The following is a 22,151-nucleotide window of genomic DNA, read 5'->3' as shown; positions in this document are numbered from 1 at the left end:
ATCACATCGATCCAATTATCTATCTGATTCACATCTTATCTCATCACATCTATTCACCTCATATTCTCATCACTTCTATTCACATCTTATCTCATCCATTCATTCATTCCCATCTATCTAATGCACATCATATCCATCCATCCATTCATTCATATCTATCTAATTCACACCTTATCTCATCAGATCTATTCATAGAATGTAAACATAGAATTTAAGAGAAATCTAATTTTTGATACAAAGATTCTCTACGCATCTATTTACGCATCTATTTTGATACAAAGATTCTCTACGCATCTATTTATGCATAATTCAAATTTAGAAAAATAACACTTTTGAAATAAAATTAAATCCTTTATGCATCTTTCTATGCATAAATTCAATTTTAATGAGAATAACACTTTTGAACTAAAAAATGAATCTTTTATGCATCCTTCTTATGCATAAAGTCAATTTTGATGAGAATAAAACTTTTGAAATAAAAATAAATCTTTTATGCATCCTTCCTATGCATAAATTCAATTTTAATGAGAATAACACTTTTGAGATAAAAATAAATCTTTTATGCATCTTCCTATGCATAAATTCAATTTTAATGAGAATAACTCTTTCGAGATAAAAATAAATCTTTTATGCATCTTCCTATCCATAAATTCAATTTTAATGAGAATAACACTTTTTTTAAAAAAAATCTTTTATGCATCTTCCTATGCATAAATTCTATTTTTAATGAGAATAACACTTTTGAAATAACACTTATTCGGTGTATCTATGGCATCATTGTTGGCAACCAGAATGCTCATCACGTGTCCACTCAGGGGCCTTTTCGATAGTTCCTAGCTCATGGTAACCGGCAATATATTCACATAACAAAATGGAATCTCCGTTGAAGATCAGCAAGATCAACCAACGGATCCATATAAAAGAGCCATGGACTCATCCGCGTTGAGGACCAGCAAGGTCAATCAACCAGATCCATGCCCGAATTCATAAAACAACTCTTACTTCTTGTTCCAATATCTTTCACAACGCACGTGTGGGTATCCTCGGCAACCTAGAGCCCGAGCACCATATGCTCAGTACCCTCTAGGATCCTTCGCATGTGACCTAGAGCTTCACTCATAGGCCGCTTCCTTGGTCGCTCATCCACTGTACCGGAAGCTCACCATGTTAATTGAACCGAGGCTCATCAAGACCTCGGTCGACCTTGCTACGCGAGATGTCCTCCAATGACTCTCCGTCAGCTATTGCAACTTTACTAGATTAGGTCTCCCTAACCTCATTCACAAGACGGTCAAAATGCTTCTCCAGCATTCTTGACATAAAACAGTCATTTAAAAATAGTTCAAAAATACACTTTCTATAACGAACTCTCATCTTTCCACATTGCTCCACATCACATCACATTAATTAATTCCACAACCATTTCATAAGTATTCAATTCTCATCATTTTCATCTCATCTCATCTTTCCTTAATTTAACCTCATCAGATCTCATCCACTCACATCTACCCATATTCACATCTCATCACATCACATTCCTTCACATCTCATCCATTCAGAGCACATCACATCTCATTCATTTTACCTCACATCTCATTCACATCACGTTCATTCACATCTCATCCATTCAGACCACATCACATTCACTCACATCACATCTCATTCATTTTAACTCACATCTCATTCATTCACATCTATCCTGATTCACATCCCATCACATCACATTCATTCATATCCATCACATTCACTTTCATTCATATCCATCACATTCACTTTCATTCATATCCATCACATTCATTCTCATCACCATTATATCACATCACTTCTATCCACATCATATCTCATTCATACACATATCTCATTTATCCACATCCATCCAATCGTTCTCATGTACGACTACTCGCATCTATCCATACATTCATATCTATCACTTCACATCCACATATATTCATGTCACATCTCATCTCTTTACATCACATCACATTCTATTACATACACATCTTTATCCATTCTTTACACACATTCACATCCATTCTTCTCATACACATCCTTATCCATTCTTTCACATACTCATTCACATCCATTCCTCACATACACATTCACTCACATTCCATATCATTCATTTACATTTTGATTCACATGACATCACATCTCATCTATTCATTCTCCATCTATCTGATTTACATCTTATCTCATCACATCTATTCACATCACATCCATCCATCCATTTGCATCTATCTAATTCACATCACATCTATCCATCCAATCATCATCTATCTGATTCACATCTTATCTCATCACATCTATTCACCTCATATTCTCATCACTTCTGATCACATCACATCTATTCAATCATCTATCTGATTAATATCTTATCTCATCACATCTATTCACCTCATATTCTCATCACTTCCATTCACATCACATCTATCCAATCATCTATCTGATTCACATCTTATCTCATCACATCTATTCACCTCATATTCTCATCACTTCTATTGACATCATATTCTCATCACATCTATTCACCTCATATTCTCATCACTTCTATTGACATCACACCTATCCAATCATGTATTTGATTCACATCTTATCTCATCACATCTATTCACCTCATCACATCTATTCACCTCATATGCTCATCACATCTTATCTCATCACATCTATTCACCTCATATGCTCATCACTTCTATTCACATCACATCGATCCAATTATCTATCTGATTCACATCTTATCTCATCACATCTATTCACCTCATATTCTCATCACTTCTATTCACATCTTATCTCATCCATTCATTCATTCCCATCGATCTAATGCACATCATATCCATCCATCCATTCATTCATACTATCTAATTCACACCTTATCTCATCACATCTATTCATAGAATTTAAACATAGAATTTAAGAGAAATCTAATTTTTGATATAAAGATTCTCTATGCATCTATTTATGCATAATTCAAATTTAGAAAAATAGCACTTTTGAAATAAAATTAAATCCTTTATGCATCTTTCTATGCATAAATTCAATTTTAATGAGAATAACATTTTTGAACTAAAAAATGAATCTTTTATGCATCCTTCCTATGCATAAAGTCAATTTTGATGAGAGTAACGCTTTTAAAATAAAAATAAATCTATTATGCATCCTTCCTATGCATAAATTCAATTTTATTGAGAATAACACTTTTGAGATAAAAATAAATCTTTTATGCATCTTCCTATGCATAAATTCAATTTTAATGAGAATAACTCTTTTGAGATAAAAATAAATCTTTTATGCATCTTCCTATCCATAAATTCAATTTTAATGAGAATAACACTTTAAAAAAAATCTTTTATGCATCTTCCTATGTATAAATTCAATTTTAATGAGAATAACACTTTTAAAATAACAGTTATTCGGTGTACCTACGACATCATTGTTGGCAACCAGAACGCTCATCACGTGTCCACTTAGGGGCCTTTTCGATAGTTCCTAGCTCATAGTAACTGGCAATATATTCACACAACAAAATGGAATCTCCGTTGAAGATCAGCAAGATCAACCAACGGATCCATATAAAAGAGCCATGGACTCATCCGCGTTGAGGACCAGCAAGGTCAATCAACCAGATCCATGCCCAAATTCAGAAAACAACTCTTACTTCTTGTTCCAATATCTTTCACAACACACGTGTGGGTATCGTCGACAACCCAGAGCCCGAGCACCGTATGGTCAGTACCCTCTAGGATCCTTTGGATGTGACCTAGAGCTTCACTCATAGGCCGCTTCCTTGGTCGCTCATCCATCGTACCAGAAGCTTACCATGTTAATCGAACCGAGGCTCATCAAGACCTCGGTCGACCTTGCTACGCGAGATGTCCTCCAATGACTCTCCGTCAGCTATTGCAACTTTACCAGATTAGGTCTCCCTGACCTCATTCACAAGACGGTCAAAATGCTTCTCCAACATTCTTGACATAAAACAGTCATTTAAAAACAGTTCAAAAATACACTTTCCATAACGAACTCTCATCTTTCCACATTGCTCCACATCAAACCACATTAATTAATTCCACAACCATTTCATAAGTATTCAATTCTCATCATTTTCATCTCATCTCATCTTTCCTTAATTTAACCTCATCACATCTCATCCACTTACATCTACCCATATTCACATCACATCACATCACATTAATTAATTCCACAACCATTTCATCTCATCTCATCTTTCCTTAATTTAACCTCATCAGATCTCATCCACTTACATCTACCCATATTCACATCACATCACATCACATCAATTAATTCCACAACCATTTCATAAGTATTCAATTCTCATCATTTTCATCTCATCTCATCTTTCCTTAATTTAACCTCATCAGATCTCATCCACTCACATCTACCCATATTCACATCTCATCACATCACATTCCTTCACATCTCATCCATTCAGACCACATCACATCTCGTTCATTTTACCTCACATCTCATCCATTCAGACCACATCACATCTCGTTCATTTTACCTCACATCTCATTCACATCACATTCCTTCACATCTCATCCATTCAGACCACATCACATCTCGTTCATTTTACCTCACATCTCATTCACATCACATTCCTTCACATCTCATCCATTCAGACCACATCACATTCACTCACATCACATCTCGTTCATTTTACCTCACATCTCATTCACATCACATTCATTCACATCTCATCCATTCAGACCACATCACATTCACTCACATCACATCTCATTCATTTTACCTTACATCTCATTCATTCACATCTATCCCGATTCACATCCCATCACATCACGTTCATTCATATCCATCACATTCACTTTCATTCATATCCATCACATTCATTCTCATCACCATTATATAACATCACTTCTATCCACATCATATCTCATTCATACACATATCTCATTTATCCACATCCATCCAATCGTTCTCATGTACGACTACTCGCATCTATCCATACATTCATATCTATCACTTCACATCCACATATATTCATGTCACATCTCATATCTTTACATCACATCACATTCTTTCACATACACATCTTTATCCATTTTTTACACACATTCACATCCATTCTTCTCATACACATCCTTATCCATTCTTTCACATACTCATTCACATCCATTCCTCACATACACATTCACATTCATTATCATCACATACATTCACTCGCATCCCATATCATTCATTTACATTCTGATTCACATGACATCACATCTCATCTATTCATTCTCCATCTATCTGATTTACATCTTATCTCATCACATCTATTCACATCACATCCATCCATCCATTTGCATCTATCTAATTCACATCACATCTATCCATCCAATCATCATCTATCTGATTCACATCTTATCTCATCACATCTATTCACCTCATATTCTCATCACTTCTGATCACATCACATCTATCCAATCATCTATCTGATTAATATCTTATCTCATCACATCTATTCACCTCATATTCTCATCACTTCCATTCACATCACATCTATCCAATCATCTATCTGATTCACATCTTATCTCATCACATCTATTCACCTCATATTCTCATCACTTCTATTGACATCATATCTATCCAATCATCTATTTGATTCACATCTTATCTCATCACATCTATTCACCTCATATTCTCATCACTTCTATTCACATCACATCGATCCAATTATCTATCTGATTCACATCTTATCTCATCACATGTATTCACCTCATATTCTCATCACTTCTATCCACATCATATCTCATTCATACACATATCTCATTTTTCCACATCCATCCAATCGTTCTCATGTATGACTACTTGCATCTATCCATACATTCATATCTATCACTTCACATCCACATATATTCATGTCACATCTCATCTCTTTACATCACATCACATTCTTTATCCATTTTTTACACACATTCACATCCATTCTTCTCATACACATCCTTATTTATTCTCACATACTCATTCACATCCATTTCTCACATACACATTCACATTCATTATCATCACATATATTCTCATCACTTCTGATCACATCACATCTATCCAATCATCTATCTGATTAATATCTTATCTCATCACATCTATTCACCTCATATTCTCATCACTTCTATTCACATCACATCGATCCAATTATCTATCTGATTCACATCTTATCTCATCACATCTATTCACCTCATATTCTCATCACTTCTGATCACATCACATCTATCCAATCATCTATCTGATTAATATCTTATCTCATCACATCTATTCACCTCATATTCTCATCACTTCCATTCACATCACATCTATCCAATCATCTATCTGATTCACATCTTATCTCATCACATCTATTCACCTCATATTCTCAACACTTCTATTGACATCACATCTATCCAATCATCTATTTGATTCACATCTTATCTCATCACATCTATTCACCTCGTATTCTCATCACTTCTATTCACATCACATCGATCCAATTATCTATCTGATTCACATCTTATCTCATCACATCTATTCACCTCATATTCTCATCACTTCTATTCACATCTTATCTCATCCATTTATTCATTCCCATCTATCTAATGCACATCATATCCATCCATCCATCCATTCATATCTATCTAATTCACACCTTATCTCATCACATCTATTCATAGAATTTAAGAGAAATCTAATTTTTGATATAAAGATTCTCTACGCATCTATTAATGCATAATTCAAATTTAGAAAAATAACACTTTTGAAATAAAATTAAATCCTTTATGCATCTTTCTATGCATAAATTCAATGTTAATGAGAATAACACTTTTGAACTAAAAAATGAACCTTTTATGCATCCTTTCTATGCATAAAGTCAATTTTGATGAGAATAACACTTTTGAAATAAAAATAAATCTTTTATGCATCCTTTCTATGCATAAATTCAATTTTAATGAGAATAACACTTTTGAAATAAAAATAAATCTTTTATGCATCTTCCTATGCATAAATTCAATTTTAATGAGAATAACTCTTTTGAGATAAAAATAAATCTTTTATGAATCTTCCTATCCATAAATTCAATTTTAATGAGAATAACACTTTTAAAATAGAAATAAATCTTTTATGCATCTTCCTATGCATAAATTCAATTTTAATGAGAATGACACTTTTGAAATAACACTTATTCGGTGTACCTATGGCATCATTGTTGGCAACTAGAACGCTCATCACATGTCCACTCATCAGGGGCCTTTTCGATAGTTCCTACTCATAGTAACCGGAAATATATTCACATAACAAAATAGAATCTCCGTTGAAGATCAGCAAGATCAACCAACAACGGATCCATATAAAAGAGCCATAGACTCATCCGCGTTGAGGACCAGCAAGGTCAATCAACCAGATCCATGCCCGAATTCAGAAAACAAACTCTAGGATCCTTCGCATGTGACCTAGAGCTTCACTCATAGGCCGCTTCCTTGGTCGCTCATCCACCGTACCGGAAGCTCACCATGTTAATCGAACCGAGGCTCATCAAGACCTCGGTTGACCTTGCTATGCGAGATGTCCTCCAATGACTCTCCGTCGGCTATTGCAACTTTACCAGATTAGGTCTCCCTGACCTCATTCACAAGACGGTCAAAATGCTTCTCTAGCATTCTTGACATAAAACAGTCATTTAAAAATAGTTCAAAAATACACTTTCTATAACGAACTCTCATCTTTCCACATTGCTCCACATCAAACCACATTAATTAATTCCACAACCATTTCATAAGTATTCAATTCTCACCATTTTCATCTCATCTCATCTTTCCTAAATTTAACCTCATCAGATCTCATCCACTCACATCTACCCATATTCACATCACATCACATCACATTAATTAACTCCACAACCATTTCATAAGTATTCAATTCTCATCATTTTCATCTTATCTCATCTTTCCTTAATTTAACCTCAACAGATCTCATCCACTCACATCTACCCATATTCACATCTCATCACATCACATTCCTTCACATCTCATCCATTCAGACCACATCACATCTCGTTCATTTTACCTCACATCTCATTCACATCACATTCATTCACATCTCATCCATTCAGACCACATCACAGTCACTCACATCACATCTCATTCATTTTACCTCACATCTCATTCATTCACATCTATCCCGATTCACATCCCATCACATCACATTCATTCATATCCATCACATTCACTTTCATTCATATCCATCACATTCATTCTCATCACCATTATATCACATCACTTCTATCCACATCATATCTCATTCATACACATATCTCATTTATCCACATCCATCCAATCGTTCTCATGTACGACTACTCGCATCTATACATACATTCATATCTATCACTTCACATCCACATATATTCATGTCACATCTCATCTCTTTACATCACATCACATTCTATTACATACACATCTTTATCCATTCTTTACACACATTCACATCCATTCTTCTCATACACATCCTTATCCATTCTTTCACATACTCATTCACATCCATTCCTCACATACACATTCACTCCCGCATTCCATATCATTCATTTACATTTTGATTCACATGACATCACATCTCATCTATTCATTCTCCATCTATCTGATTTACATCTTATCTCATCACATCTATTCACATCACATCCATCCATCCATTTGCATCTATCTAATTCACATCACATCTATCCATCCAATCATCATCTATCTGATTCACATCTTATCTCATCACATCTATTCACCTCATATTCTCATCACTTCTGATCACATCACATCTATCCAATCATCTATCTGATTAATATCTTATCTCATCACATCTATTCACCTCATATTCTCATCACTTCCATTCACATCACATCTATCCAATCATCTATCTTATTCACATCTTATCTCTTCACATCTATTCACCTCATATTCTCATCACTTCTATTGACATCACATCTATCCAATCATCTATTTGATTCACATCTTATCTCATCACATCTATTCACCTCATATTCTCATCACTTCTATTCACATCACATCGATCCAATTATCTATCTGATTCACATCTTATCTCATCACATCTATTCACCTCATATTCTCATCACTTCTATTCACATCTTATCTCATCCATTCATTCATTCCCATCTATCTAATGCACATCATATCCATCCATCCATCCATTCATATCTATCTAATTCACACCTTATCTCATCACATCTATTCATAGAATTTAAACATAGAATTTAAGAGAAATCTAATTTTTGATATAAAGATTCTCTACGCATCTATTTATGCATAATTCAAATTTAGCAAAATAACACTTTTGAAATAAAATTAAATCCTTTATGCATCTTTCTATGCATAAATTCAATTTTAATGAGAATAACACTTTTGAACTAAAAAATGAATCTTTTATGCATCCTTCCTATGCATAAAGTCAATTTTGATGAGAATAACACTTTTGAAATAAAAATAAATCTTTTATGCATCCTTCCTATGCATAAATTCAATTTTGATGAGAATAACACTTTTGAAATAAAAATAAATCTTTTATGCATCTTCCTATGCATAAATTCATATTTAATGAGAATAACTCTTTTGAGATAAAAATAAATATTTTATGCATCTTCCTATCCATAAATTTAATTTTAATGAGAATAACACTTTTAAAATAAAAATAAATCTTTTATGCATCTTTCTATGCATAAATTCAGTTTTAATGAGAATAACACTTTTGAAATAACACTTATTCGGTGTACCTATGGCATCATTGTTGGCAACCAGAACGCTCATCACGTGTCCACTCAGGGGCCTTTTCGATAGTTCCTAGCTCATAGTAACCGGCAATATATTCACATAACAAAATGGAATCTCCGTTGAAGATCAGCAAGATCAACCAACGGATCCATATAAAAGAGCCATGGACTCATCCGTTGAGAACCAGCAAGATCAATCAACCAGATCCATGCCCGAATTCAGAAAACAACTCTTACTTCTTGTTCCAATATCTTTCACAACGCACGTATGGGTATCGTCGGCAACCCAGAGCCCGAGCACCGTATGGTCATTACCCTCTAGGATCCTTCGCATGTGACCTAGAGCTTCACTCATAGGCCGCTTCCTTGGTCGCTCATCCACCGTACCGGAAGCTCACCATGTTAATCGAACCGAGGCTCATCAAGACCTCGGTCGACCTTGCTACACGAGATGTCCTCCAAGGACGCTCTGTTAGCTATTGCAACTTTACCAGATTAGGTCTCCCTGACCTCATTCACAAGAAGGTCAAAATGCTTCTCCAGCATTCTTGACATAAAACAGTCATTTAAAAACAGTTCAAAAATACACTTTCTATAACGAACTCTCATCTTTCCACATTGCTCCACATCAAACCACATTAATTAATTCCACAACCATTTCATAAGTATTCAATTCTCATCATTTTCATCTCATCTCATCTTTCCTTAATTTAACCTCATCAGATCTCATCCACTCACATCTACCCATATTCACATCACATCACATCACATTAATTAATTCCACAACCATTTCATAAGTATTTAATTCTCATCATTTTCATCTCATCTCATCTTTCCTTAATTTAACCTCATCAGATCTCATTTACTTACATCTACCCATATTCACATCTCATCACATCACATTCATTCACATTTCATCCATTCAGACCACATCACATTCACTCACATCACATCTCGTTCATTTTACCTCACATCACATTCATTCACATCTCATCCATTCAGACCACATCACATTCACTCACATCACATCTCATTCATTTTACCTCACATCTCATTCATTCACATCTATCCCGATTCACATCCCATCACATCACATTCATTCATATCCATCACACTCACTTTCATTCATATCCATCACATTCATTCTCATCACCATTATATCACATCACTTCTATCCACATCATATCTCATTCATACACATCTCATCTCATTTATCCACATCCATCCAATCGTTCTCATGTACGACTACTCGCATCTATCCATACATTCATATCTATCACTTCACATCCACATATATTCATGTCACATCTCATCTCTTTACATCACATCACATTCTTTCACATACACATCTTTATCCATTTTTTACATACACATTCACATCCATTCTTCTCATACACATCCTTATCCATTCTTTCACATACATTCACATCTATTCTTCTCATACACATCCTTATCCATTCTTTCACATACTCATTCACATCCATTCCTCACATACACATTCACATTCATTTATCACCACATACAGTCACTCGCATCCCATATCATTCATTTACATTCTGATTCACATGACATCACATCTCATCTATTCATTCTCCATCTATCTGATTTACATCTTATCTCATCACATCTATTCACATCACATCCATCCATCCATTCGCATCTATCTAATTCACATCACATCCATCCATCCAATCATCATCTATCTGATTCACATCTTATCTCATCACATCTATTCACCTCATATTCTCATCACTTCTATTTACATCACATCTATCCAACCATCTATCTAATTCACATCTTATCTCATCACATCTAATCACCTCATATTCTCATCACTTCTATTCACATCTTATCTCATCACTTCTATTCACATCACATCTATCCAATTATCTATCTGATTCACATCTATTCACCTCATATTCTCATCACTTCTATTCACATCACATCTATCCAATCATCTATCTGATTCACATCTTATCTCATCACATCTATTCACCTCATATTCTCATCACTTCTATTCACATCGCATCTATGCAATTATCTATCGGATTCAAATCTTATCTCATCACATCTATTCACCTTATATTCTTATCACTTCTATTCACATCACATCTATCCAATCATCTATCTGATTTACATCTTATCTCATCACATCTATTGTCTCATCACTTCTATTCACATCACATCTATCCAATCATCTATCTGATTCACATCTTATCTCATCACATCTATTCACCTCATATTCTTATCACCTCTATTCACATCTATTCACATCTATTCACCTCATATTCTCATCACTTCTATCTCATCACATCTATTCACCTTATATTCTTATCACTTCTATTCACATCACATCTATCCAATCATCTATCTGATTCATATCTTATCTCATCACATCTATTCACCTCATATTCTCATCACTTCTATTCACATCACATCCATCGATCCATTCATTCCCATCTATCTTATTCACATCATATCGATCCATCCATTCATTCAAATCTATCTAATTCACACCTTATCTCATCACATCTATTCATAGAATTTAAACATAATATTTAATAGAAATCTAATTTTTGATATAAAGATTCTATACGCATCTATTTATGCATAATTTAAATTTAAGGAAAATAACACTTTTGAAATAAAATAAATCCTTTATGCATCTTTCTATGCATAAATTCAATTTTAATGAGAATAACACTTCTGAAATAAAAATTGAATCTTTTATGCATTCTTCCTATGCATAAATTTAATTTTAATGAGAATAACACTTTTGAAATAAAAATAAATCTTTTATGCATCCTTTTTATGTATAAATTCAATTTTAATGAGAATAACACTTTTGAAATAAAAATAAATCTTTTATGCATCTTCCTATGCATAAATTCAATTTTAATGAGAATAACTCTTTTGAAATAAAAAATTAATCTTTTATGCATCCTTCCTATGCATAAATTCAATTTTAATGAGAATAACTCTTTTGAAATTAAAAAAAAATCTTTTCTACATCTTCCTATCCATAAATTCAATTTTACTGAGAATAACACTTTTGAAATAAAAATAAATCTTTCATGCATCTTCCCATGCATAAATTCAATTTTAATGAGAATATTCTCTTGAAATAAAAATAAATCTTTTATGCATCTTCCTATGCAGAAATTCAATTTTAATGAGAATAACACTCTTGAAATAAAAATAAATCTTTTATGCATCTTGCTATGCATAAATTCTCAGTTTATGCATCTTGCTATGCATAGGATTTTTATATCCAAATATTTCTCAATTTTGAATTACCTCCCTCTAGACATTTTCTCTCTCTAGGCCAAAATAGGGTAAAACAAGATCTTTCTTTTTTTTCAGAGAGGGGAATAATTATAAGATAAAAAAGGGAGGTTCTTACACCTATACATCTCGAAAGTTGGTATACTACCAGTAAAGAGCTGCAGTTATACCCTCGGTATATACGGGTAGTCACGATCCTTGGAATTATAAGGTAAATACCATCATGACTAGGCGGCCTCAAGCAAGTTAGGGATTTCCATACAATTGCAGTACTTCATCTAAAGACCCCTTTCAATTTTATGAATCTTCATTCTGCATATCAATTTGTATGAATTTTATCACACAATTATAACCCTTTACTATTACTTCACAAATTTTTTGACATTTTTGGCTTCAGAGTTGATCCACTTTAGTCAATTTGCTCTGATACCAGCTGAAAGATCCCTGCCCCCTCCGTGCAACGGATTCTCGGGGTGCTAGCAGCGGAAGTAGCACTTCTTGCGTGGGGCAGGATCCTTCACTCGGGGCCTTGCCCACCACGGATATCCAGACAAGAGACTAATCCCTTGGTTCTTCAAAAACCAAATCCGAAAAAACTTCCCTCGCCCAGAAAGCACGGGCAATTCCTCTAGGATATTTGTACTCTAACGTAGTCAGGGTCATTACTGACCAAACTGATTCGATCGAACTTGTGAGTCACTTGGTCAGATCAAGGAAGAAACTTGCACTTGGATCATAGAAACCAATGCTTTTTTCTCCATCGAGAAGCATTGCTGTTGATTCTTTTTCCATAAAACAATTACTATCCGGGATTTACTTCATCTATCAAACTATAACTGAATTGAGTCTTATTTTACGGATCCATTAGTGTCCAACCTAACCCCATCCAGTCCCATGGGTTAGCCAACCGCCCAACCACTGTAGTGATGGGATCCAATTAGGAATTTGGTTAGGTTTTGTCCCACGTGGTACGAGGGAAAAGAGTTCCCAGGCCCCCTAGCCGGATATTCATACAAACTTAATGCCAGTCACACCACTTACACACCCAATATGAAATTGCTTTTTTCATAGATTCAGCTATCTTTAAAACAATCATTTAATGAAACCATAGTGTCACTGATCATAATCCTCAATATCTCCGGTTGAATCCTTATTTTCAATCATTCCTTCATCGGTGTATCTATGGCATCATTGGCAACCAGAACGCTCGCCACCTATCCCTCAGGGGCCTTTTTGATAGTTCCTAGCTCATAGTACCCGACAATATATGCACTTATAAAAATCAAGATGGAATCTCCGTTGAAGATCAGCAAGATCAACCAACAGATCCATATAAAAGAGCCATGGACTCATCCATTGAGGACCAGAAAAGTCAATCAACCAGATCCATGCCCGGTTTTTAGAAAACAACTCTTACTCCTTGTTCTAATATCTTCCACGACGCACGTGTGGGTATCTTCAGCGACCCAGAGCAGCTCGAGCACGGTATGGTGATGAGCACACTCTAGGATCCTTGGCAGGTGACCTAGCACTTCACTCATAGGCCGCTTCCTTGGTCCGTCATTCACCGTACCGAAAGCTCACCATTTAAATCAAACCGAGGTTGGTCAAGGCCTCGGCCGACCTTGCTATGCGAGATGTCCTCCGTTGACTCCTTGTCAGCTGTTGTAACTTTATCAGTTAGGTCACCACCACGACCTCATTCAGAAGACGATAAAAAATGCTTCCCCAATATTTTTGACATAAAACAATCATTTAAAAATAGGTCATAAGTACAGTTCCTATAATTAACGCTTGTCTTCCACATTGTTCCACATCCGTCCACATTACTTAATCCATATCCAATTCATATGTATACCCATTCTCATCCAATCACATCATTTTCCATCTCATCATATCTTTCCTCATTTATTCTCATCACATCTCATCCACTCGCATCAACCCATATTTACATCCCATCACACCTCATTCACTTCTATCTCAATTTACATCACATATCATCTCATTCATTTCACATCTCATATCATTCATTCACATCTTGATTCACATGACATCACATCTCAAACATTCACATCACATATCATTCATTCATACTTGTCCGACTCACATCACATCACATCTCATTCATTCACTCACATCGACATCACATCCTTTCACATACACATCCACATCCATTCTTCCACATACACATCCACATCCATTCTTCCATATACACATCCGCATTCATTCTTCCACATATACATCCACATTCATTCTTCCACATACACATCCACATTCATTCTTCCACATACACATCCACATTCATTCTTCCATATACACATCCACATTCATTCTCATTACATCACATCTTATCACATCCTATTTTCATCTTATCACAACCTATCACATCCCATACACATACCATACACATCCATTCACATTCTATCACATCCCATACACATCTTATCACATCCATTCTCATCGTATCCCATCCCGTTTACATCTTATGACATCCCATACACATCTTATCGCATCTTATTTTTGCCTTATCTTTATTTGAATTGAGAATAGGTCATAGGAATGACCATTCGTTGGGGGAGAGAGAGAAATGCTTAAAAACCATTATAAATTAAGCAGAACTAAAAATTTATGTATTTCTTCATTACAATACATTAAAGAACTTCAATAGTATTCCAAAGCCATTCAATCTAATGCTTCTCAAGCTTGAGAGGGGTTGAGAAGAGAAACAATTGGAGATTTAAGAAAAAGAAGAAAATAATCCATACTTTACCTCCTTAATTACTTGATTCTTTGATCACAGTAGAGGCCCCCAACCAATTAATTGGTTTGGTATGTTGATGAAGTCTCCAAGGAAGATTGAAGAGAGAGAGAAGCTCCAATCTCTTCAATTTGTAGAGGATTTTTAGAGGATAATAGAAAATATCATTATTTTAGTATAATACTAGCATGGTATAGTTCTCATATATTTTTACAAAGGGCTAAGGATCTTTTTATAGTTGAGGGAGGCCTCTAACCAAGTCCAACTAGTTTCTAGAATCTTCCAGGTTCAGTTTGGTTAAATCAGGACAAGATTTCCTCGGTCGATACTTAATTTCAAAATCGAATTCCTGAAGGGTCTGCATTCATCTCCTTTGACGCATATTGAGATCTTTTTGGGTGAAGATCCACTTCAGACTTTGATGATCTGTCATCAAGGAGAACCTCTGTCCCAAAAGATAATGTCTCCACAACTTCAGAGCATAAACTACTGAGAGTAACTCCAAGTCATGGATGACATAATTTCTCTGATGTGTTCTGAGTTTTGTGGATTCATAGCCACTGCATGACCTTCCTGCATAAGAGCACCGCCTAAGGCAAACCCACTGGCATTAGTAACTACCTCAAAGGGTTTGGTAAAATCTAGCAATTTAACGATAGGGTTGGTTACTAAGGCTATTTTTAGTTTATCAAAGGCAATCCACTGAAAAGGGGTACTCTTCTTGAGAAGGTTAGTTAAAGGGGATGCTATCTGAGCCTACCTAGGTATAAAGATCCTATACTATCCAGTGAATCCAAGGAATCCTCTGACTTCCTTTACCGTCTTGGGTTCCGGCCAATCTACGCTTGCTTGGATCTTTGCAGGGTAAGGAGAAATCCCATCCTTTGATACTATGAATCCCAAGTATTCCACCTGGTCAACACTTGCTCTTTTTTGTAAAGAGTTGGTGTTTCCTTAGGATTTCTAGGACCTTGCGCACATGATCTTCAGAATTCTTTGAGTATACCAAGATATCATCAAAGAAGACAAGAACAAAATCATCCAAGTATTCTCTAAGAATATCTTGCATAAGACGATTAAACATGGCCGGGGCATTAGTCAATCCAAACGGCATGATTATGAGCTCATAATGCCCATAGCGAGTATTGAATGCTATCTTCGGGATGTCATGTTCCTTGATTTTGATCTGGTGTACCCGAATTTGAGATTTGTCTTTGTGAACATTTGGGTCCCACTTAACCGATCCAGAAGTTCATCAATCCTAGGGATATGATACTTATTTTTAATTGTTAATTGATTCAATTCTCTATAGTCAATAGAGAGTCTTAACGTTCTATCTTTCTTCTTTTAAAAGAGAACTGGCACACCCCAAGATGAGACACTGGTGGGTGTGACGAATCCTTGCTCTAACAGTTGTCTTAACTGCTCTTTAAGTTCTTGAATGCTTTTTGAGTAATAAATTTCTTGATAGATTCATCCATGGTCTAAAACTGAAGGAGATCTATAATTTATAGATTCATCTAAGAATCTGTCAGTTGCTTGACATATTCATCCATGGGCCAAAACATGAGATTTATAATGGCTTGGTCACTAGAGGAATCACCACATGGGATAAAGTTACAACTAAGGCCATACAACTAGAAGATAACCTCATGATCAAAGGGGTTAGAGCCTTTGATTCTATTTTTTTAGCTTCTGAAGCTAATGGGAACTGCACCACAACTATCAATCCATAGCTAAAGGTAACACTTTAGTGGAGATGAACTCATAGATTTCATGAAAGCACTCCAAGAGGGTATTAAATTCAACAAAGCTCCTGATGAGAACCTGCATATGTACCTAAGGAGGGAGCTACAATGCTGTTCAATCTGCCGGCAAGGGCATACAAGAAGTGAGTGTCCAATCTTGTACGAGCATGGTACAATGGAAATTGCTTTTTTGTGGACGCTATGGTCATGAGCAAGTATACCAACTAGCTATAGTAGGAAGAGTCCAAGACATTAATTCTATGAGTAAGATAATTTCTCTTCAATGCTATCCCTATCAAGGACCACACAGAAAAGTTGAATGTCCTAACAAGCACACAACTATCACTCAAGCTGCATCTTCTAATATGCCACCTACAACCTGTAATCTTTGTGGCATAGATTATTGGACAAAGGATTGCAAAATGGGTCAATCATTGCAAATCAGCAAAATACACTAAGACCATTGCCTACTCATCTAGCAGAAGGTTATGTTTTAGGAAAACCAAGCGAGGGGGAAGATCAACCTAGTGATGTCAAATCAGAGCCTACTTATTATCTATGGTTGTTTGACGATGAGCTTGCTAGATAAGATTGTTGTTCAGGTTGTCGAGTTGCAATCTAGAAATTTTCATCATTCAACACCAAATCTAGATTTTATGACTTGAAGATTCCATGTAACACGAACACGCTACCTCACTATGGACCAAATTCTTCCACTTGCTTTGGTGTACCCTAACTTAACTTCAAGTTCAAAATTGTCTCTTTACTTCACTTACCTACATTCATGGAATTAACTCAAAGACCTTATGATTAGATTGAACTCCTTACTAATTATTTCTTAGACGAACTCTAAGGCCATATTATTTCTTAGACTTAGTAATGTCCCTATTTGACCATGACTGACCTTACAATATGCTGATGGAGTATGCCAAGTACTCCACTCAGCCTTTAGTGAACTTTAGGTGAGTTGTAGGTTTAAAAAATATAATTTAAAAAATGACCAAGAATATAACTATTACCATGTGGGATCCTGGTAGGACTCTTGCTTACTTGTGGTGGTACCTTGAGGCCGATGCCTTGGTTCTCATGGGATATGACCTTGTGTTGCCAATAAGCTAATAAAAGGAAGAGGCTAACTTCATTACCGTAATCAAGAGATTCCTGGTGGTCCTAAGATACTCTTGGTAGAGATCTTTGGGCCATTGCCTTGGTCTCTGTGGATTGGTGAAAAAAGACAAAAAAATAAAAAGAAACAAAAGGAAACAGAAGTTTGATCACATTCACCCTTACCACTAAGTACATAAAAGTCTGAGTATCTTGAGACTAAACCATAATTGTAGGCATGTGACTAAGACCAATTCAGGTGTAGATATGCTTATAAATAATCTCTAAGTTAAAATTGTCTTACCTTTTCTCTTTGTAGCACAAGTTGAAGTTCAGCTAGTCATAACAAAAAACAATGTGCATGCATATCTGTTTTTAAAATACATTTTTTACTCTATTCTTTTTAAACTCTCCAACCTACACAGTTTTGAAACTGAGGAAATCACTAGAAGATTTAAAAAATGACTACATAAATACAATCAACAATTGTAACTTTATGTGTGTATTGTTTTCAAACTCTCCAACGTGCACATTGATTCCCTCTAACATAATTATATAGAAGTACCTAATACATAAATACAATAATTTTCTACTTGTAATAAGTACTACTAAAATATGGAGGAAAAACACTCAAGTGCCTGATACATCTATGAAATTATGTCCAAATTATTCATATATAAAATCTATCATTCATTGGTCCAAAATTATTCACAAAGCATGATACATCTATGTTATTATGTTTAGATTATTCAGATATAAAATCTATCATTCATTAGTGCAAAATTCTTCATTCATTTTGAGGAAAAACACTCAAGTTCATAATACATCTATGCAATTATGTCTCGATTATTCAGATATAAAATCTATCATCATCTGGAGAAAAATTGCTTAAGTTCATGATACATCTATGCAATTATGTTTGGATCATTCAGATATAAAATCTATCATTCATTAATTCAAAATTGTTCACAAAGCTTCTAATTTTATAATGTTGAAGTTTTAGTTTTAATGCATGAAATCTCTCTCTCTCTCTCTCTCTCTCTCTCTTTCTCTCTCTTCTTTTATTTGCCCATTATATGTGCTTATATGAAATAGCTCCACCATCAAAATAAAGGTATTTTAATCAATTACTATATTTATGACCATTGCTAAAATTATTACATTCTTGATCATTCATAGGAAGGGATAGTTTTGTTTCAACTTTGACACAAAGACATTGATAGTGCCCTTTCTTGGTTGTCTAAAGCATTAATACCAAGTCAATATGCATCATGATATTGAAAAGGAAAAGGCTCTAGCCTACACAAAACTTTGTGCTAGGTTTTGGATTTCTTTTTAAGAAACAAATATGAGTGTAAAAGAGAGGTTAATAAGCAAAATCTATCATGTAGATACACCATGTGGATACATCATGTGGGAATATGACCAAAGTGGTAATTTCACATGGTGTATCTATTATGTAAATACACCATGTGGATACATCATATTGGAATATGATCAAAATAGTAATTTCACATTTTAAGAGCTTCAAATAGTTTATTCAAATAAAAAAATCTACCCATGGTGAAAAGGAACAACAAAATCTTTTATGCTCTGAGGTTTCTCCTTAGAAGAACAAACATTTGGAGAGGTCTCCACAAAGATGTCCTCCATGGTGGTGCTACTCATCATAAAACTTAACAAAGTATCCTTGATTCAGCTTCTGCAATCTGATTTTCAACATGAAAGTCAATATTAGGTAATTTGGGAAAAATCTCACATTTTGGGAATCAATTACTCCATATAGTTTTGGACATATATTAAACATACTAACTCCAAATTTGTCGGAGATCATAGATTTAGATTCTACTCTTCAAGATCTTTCCGATGATATGTCACATGAGGGGGTTTTGACAAACTTTTGGACAAGTTCACCATGCTCCCATTTTTCAAATGGGAATGAGATTTTTCCCAAATTATCTAATATGGTGTTATGACAAGTTAATATACACATAGGATGATGTACTTCATATCTTGCTAATCATTCACATATGCCAATAATACCTTGAGTCTTAAAAAGTTATTTCCTTTTTGAAAAATGTTTCCTTGTAAGAAAAAAAATATATGATAACTTTTGTATGAAATAAAGTTGTTCATATATTAGTAGACCAATCATCCATCTATATTATACTAGACCAAATGATATTTTTTTAATATAATATACTGATTTTTTAAATAATTAATGTTTTTGAGTGCTTCGGTGGCTTAGTTGAGCTTGCAATAGCATAATAACATGTACTATTAGTTCTAGACATTATTAATCTTCTTATTACTGTATCTCTACATTTGTTTTCAAATGTGAAGTTTAGCAAGTGCAAGGGTAAGCTTAGGAGTTACACCATGCCTTCTTCAAGGCTACAACTGAACTTTTCTTCTTCTAGAATACTACCATTTTCTTCATTACACACAAAGAGAATGAGGTGAGAATGAGGTTTGAGAATTATAACACACTAATATGAGTGGAAAACTAAAAATGTGGATACACTTATTTAATGTGTCTCTTATTTGATTTCCAAAGTACTTATGCTCCATATTTATGAACCAGGTAAATAATATGGTCGTCAATCAGGGTGTTAAGACTATTTGATGAGCTTTCACTATTTATTTATCTTCAATGTATATATATGTAGTCCATTTATAGGCTTAACTAAGAATGCTTTGGGGTTGAGATTTGGCTTTCAATTGAATCTAGCCTTTATCCTAGTGTAGCTATAATAATACTTTATATGACCCTCTATTTTGAGGTGCATGATGCATACCTTCCTTTAAAAAATCAAAACCAAAAATCTTGGAGGCTACTTCACTTATGAATTCTCCTTAAGATTCGCATAGGAAAGATAACTTTACACCCCATCAAGTGAAGATGCTACTTTTGTGCATTACTAACACTTCAATGGTGTGCATTGTGGTCACTCCAGCTAAGAAAGAAAAAGTTGTTTGAAACTTTCTTTGAGATTTGAATCCTTGAACCTATGAAAAGGGGAAAAGTACCATCATATTTATATTTATCCTTGTATACCTACTTGTTGGTATCATTGACCTTGCATTTCAAAGAGAGAACAAATTAGACCCTAAGTGTGGTTTTTCATAATGAAATAAGATTCCTTTTGAATGATTTCCATCCAGTTTATTTTCTCAATAAATCTAAATGGGTTAGGAATTCATATTCCTCTTGAATAATTTCCATCCAATTTGGTTTCTCTATGTGCCTAAAAACGGGTTGGGAACTCATAAATCCCAAGTATCTCTAACATACATTCTCTATATTCTCTCAAGCCTTGTTTTATTTCTAAATTTTAATATGAGTAAACACATTGAGGTCCATTATCAATGGTCAGAGGTTTGAGAAAAAAGCTAGTTTTATCACCTATGAAATGGCTTACCTTATGGTACTTTATGGTGTTATCCTTCGAGTAATCCGCTAACACAGATCTGAAGTAAAGCATCATTGCATGACCTT

This window comes from Cibotium barometz, chromosome 7, assembly GCF_041138505.1.
Source record: "Cibotium barometz isolate CiBa-2024 chromosome 7, ASM4113850v1, whole genome shotgun sequence".
NCBI classification, from domain to species: Eukaryota; Viridiplantae; Streptophyta; class Polypodiopsida; order Cyatheales; family Cibotiaceae; genus Cibotium; species Cibotium barometz.
This window is presented reverse-complemented; position numbering follows the sequence as displayed.